The sequence below is a fragment of the Pipra filicauda genome, unplaced genomic scaffold, assembly GCF_003945595.2.
Source record: "Pipra filicauda isolate LSUMZ 115617 unplaced genomic scaffold, ASM394559v2 scaffold858_size64990_pilon, whole genome shotgun sequence".
Lineage (NCBI taxonomy): Eukaryota > Metazoa > Chordata > Aves > Passeriformes > Pipridae > Pipra > Pipra filicauda.
Genome location: NW_024105040.1, coordinates 29,650 through 33,905, shown reverse-complemented (window position 1 = coordinate 33,905; position 4,256 = coordinate 29,650).

Below are 4,256 nucleotides of genomic sequence, written 5' to 3'. Positions count from 1 at the left end.
ACGGGCGCGGCCATCTTGGCGCTCCCGCCCTGCCCCGCGCGCCGCGCCGCGCGCGCCGCCGGGAGCCGCCATGGCGGCGCCTCGCGGGGTGGGGGTGGGAGGGAGGTCCGACCCGGGGTTCCACTCCCTGATGAGGGAACGCCGCCCCTCCCACCGGGATCATCCCGCCGGGAATCCTCTCCCAGGTGGCCTCCCGGCGAACGTAATCACGCTGAGCGTTGGCGCGGGGGCGCTGGGCAGCGGAGGGGTTGGGTGGCTGCTTCCCCCCCCCGCCCCGCGCCTCACGTGGGCGCTGCCCGCGTGGAGCGCCCTCACTCCTCAGGAATTAGCGCTCGGCGCTTTCTCTCCCGAGAGCGGCCAGCGAACAGCCCGGAGGGTTGTCCTCGGCTGGCTTTAAACTGACGGAGAGCCCGTTTAGGTTGGAGATACGTGGAAGGAATTCTTCCCTGTGAGGGTGGTGAGGCGCGGGCACGACGTGGCGTCCCGCCCTGGGAGGGAAGGGAGCACCCGGCGCTCGGCAATTTCCATCGTCCAAAGGAAAAAGCGAGAGTCGGGGGATCCGCAAAAAAAAAAAAAAAAAAAAAAAAAAAAAAATCGCGAGGTTTCATGAATAAATGACACACTTTGGCGTGGAAATCGGTGTGCGAGTCCCTGAGCTACTGTGTGAGCACATGGCAGTGGGGTTTGGATAAAGGGGTGAGGAAAGGGAAGAGAGAAGGGAAGAGATGAATTAAAGAGGGGGAGAAAGAAAGGGGGAAAGAGAGAGAAAGAGAAAAATTCACCAGCCCCGGTTCCAGCCCGCTTTTGTGCTGATGGTGTCGTCTGTTGTGTCTTCGTGGACTGGAAAAGTCCTACCCTACCTCCCTTCTCCAGTCACATCTTGTTCTTTCTTGCAGCGTGTAATTACCAACAATCCTTGTCTGTTATTCCCAGCAATCCTTGTTTAGCTCCATGACTATCCAGCTGTCTGTGTTTGAGATATGGGCATTAGCCCAGAGAAGCTGTGGCTGCCCCATCCCTGGAAGTGTTCAAGGCCAGGTTGGACGGGGCTTGGAACAACCTGGGGTAGTGGAAGGTGTCCCTGCCCATGGCAGGGGGTGGAACAGGATCATCTTTAAGGTCCCTTCCAACCCAAACCTTCTGGGATTCTGTGATATGGTGCTTAAGAAACTCCTTCATAGGACTTCTGCAGCCACCCACAGGCACGCTGTACAACCCTCTTCCCGACATTCCAGATGCTCGTGACATGGATTAGTGTAACTCTGGGTAAGTCTGGGCTTTGCTGACTTACACCAGCTCCAAACCCAGCCCCAGCATCTGTCCCACACAGACACGTTGGCAGCGAGCAAGGCTGTCCTGCAGCAGTGCCCTTTGGCCATTCATACTCTGCACAGGGATTTTATTTACCTCTTTTATTTCACTGTCACCTTTAGCATTGCCCACCTAAACAAGGTATGGATCACAGAATCACAGAATTGTTAAGACTGGAGGAGACCTTTAAGATCATAAAGTCCAACTGTCAACCAGCACTACCATGTTCCCCACTAAACCACGTCCCCAAGTGCCACATCCGCTTTTTTTGAACACTTCCAGGGATGGTGACCCCACCACTTCCCCGGTCAGGCATTGACAGGGGTTTAAAACCATTTCCATTAAAAGATTTTTCCCCATATCCAACCTGACCCTCCCCTGGCACAACTTGAGGCCGTTTCCTCTCCTCCTGTCCCTTGTTCCCTGGGAGCAGAGCCCGACTCCCCCCGGCTCCCCCCTCCTGTCAGGGAGTTGCAGAGCCAGAAGGTCCCCCCTGAGCCTCCTTTTCTCCAGGCTGAGCCCCCCCAGCTCCCTCAGCTGCTCCTCACAGGACTTGTGCCCCATCCAACGTGGCCTTGGACACTTCCAGGGATCCAGGGGCAGCCACAGCTTCTCTGGGCAACCTGTGCCAGGGCCTCCCCACCCTCACAGGCAAGAATTCCTTCCCAATATCCCATCTAACCCTGCTCTCTAAAACCCGTGTGGGAACTGAAAGCGCAGTTTCTCATGGGGATGATTTGTTTTCAAGATTTAAGTTTCACAATAATCAAAGGAGAAGCTGCGGGAGAATTGAAAACATATTTGAAACTGGGGTTCCAGTGTGTGTTTTGGGGAATCCTTGGCTCCAGTTGTGACTGTTTTCTCGGAAAGGAGAAGTCTGATGGGAAAAAGCCAGTGTCTAACCTTTGGAGGTGGCTCCCTGCTTTTGCAAAATGATTTGCAGACCAGGAGAAATTGTCCCTGGAAGAACCAGCTGAGCCAAGGGACAGGATGTGCCCAGTAAGAGACGTAACATGTCCCAGTGCCCAAAGCAGCGGCGCGAGAAAAAAAGGCATTTTAGTGGCATCACAAAATGTTCAGTTTTCCCTGCAAATTGAGCTGCATCCTGTGCCTGGGGTTTAACATTTAACACAAACAGAGCAGCTGCCCTCGGCTAAGGACGTGTTGCCAAAGGAGTTTGGCATTGGAAAGGACAGGAGCTCCCTCAAATCGAAATAAAAACACTTCCCAAAGAGGAAGCAGAAATAAAAGAGGGATTTAGCAAAATGAAAATAAAAACACAGAAATAGCAAAGGGGGAAAAAACACTCGGTAAACAACATCCCCCAAGCCCGATTGCTGAGGGCCATTTCTGCTAAACCATCTGATTTCACAAGGACTGTGTTGACTCCGAAGTGTCCAAATAGTCTTGTGAGGAAACGGGGTCGATGCTCTGAAGTGAAACTGCAAAAAACCCCCCAAGGATCAAATTCAGGCTCCAGCCCAGCACCACAAGGCTCCGGGTGCCTCGGAGAGCACCTGCAGCGCTGGGATCCTGCCAAGGGAAAGCTGAGGACACTCGTGGAGCTGCTGATGGGATCAGGAGAGGGTTAAAACCCTCACCCAGGCAGGAGAAGCCCGTGAGGATAAGGATAGGCAGCTCTGAGCTCCGGAGGAGGACACAGTGTCCATACAATACCAACACAGCTGGAAAACCCGGATTTCAAAGGACCGTGGCCCCTCCTTGCCAGGATGGCCGGGAGATGGATCGGATAACCTTGGATAGTGACTGGTTTAGCTGGTTCAGGGGCGATCCTGGCCCTCACATAGGCAGCCTTTGTTTCCATGAAAGGGTCTCCCTCCATTCCAGTTCTCCTTCCTTTGACATCAGTTGCCCTTTTCCCTCTCCCACCACCCCAGGAGGTATTTCCAGGGCCAAATGCCAAGTGATTCCCAGCCCCGGGCAGTGGGAGCAGGGGATGCTCTTTGGGGATGGTGAGTCTGTGTTTTGGGGCCAAAACCAGGGGCAGTTTGTGTGGACACCCCCAGCAACTGCTGAGTTTGGGCTTTGAGGCTAGGAATCCATCATCTGCTCCTGTATTCCACGTGCTGAGGGAAGGAGCAGGGGGATGGCAGCGAGGTGGAAGCTGCACATCCCCAACCCAAGAGCCAGAGTGGTCAGACTGTCTCCTTCCAGCTGCTTTTCCAGGCCTTTCCTATCACAAACCTCACCTGAGAGCTTCTTCTATTTTTCCTCTCCAGCTTTTCCTCCCTCTCCGTGCAGCAGCCTCCTCCTCCCATCAAACTGTGCAACAAACCCTCTGGGGCTGGAGCACCTGCACTGAGCAGAAACCAACCTGCTGTAAAGAAGTGACCCAAATTAGGGGATTTTAGGGAGCTGCTTAAATCCTCTTTACTTGCCCGGGTGTTCTCGTTGTTTATTTTATTAATAATCCTTTTTTGCAGACGTTGCCCCTCTTCCTCGCCCTGTCTCGGTGGGGTGACAATATCCCAATGCAAGGGGCTGTTTCCACTCTGCAGCCAGAAAGTCCCAAGGCCTTTCCATTGCTTTGTTCCCAAAAATCACAAAGCTGGTGAGGAATGCAGCCAGACAGGGTGCACCCATGTGGCAAAGGCTGACCACAAATGACAAGCACGGGACAAATGCCTGTCCCCTGGTCTTGTCCTGCTCCCTGAGCGGTGCTGGATCCACAGGGAACGTGCTAAAAACATGGAGGGAAAATGATGCTGCCGGAGCTGCATGGAAGGCACTGGATCTTAGGCACTGCTGAGGATGCTCTGACTCCTTGCAGCAGCTTTTCCTTCTCCCCTTTCCTCGGGGCCCCCAGTGCCACGTGCCCTTCCTTGGCTGCTGATGGCTTCAAGATGTGGGAAGCTGGTCCGGGAGGAAAATTCAATCCCTGTCACCAATGCCTGGGAATGTGCAGCGAATAAGCAGCTTTGCAA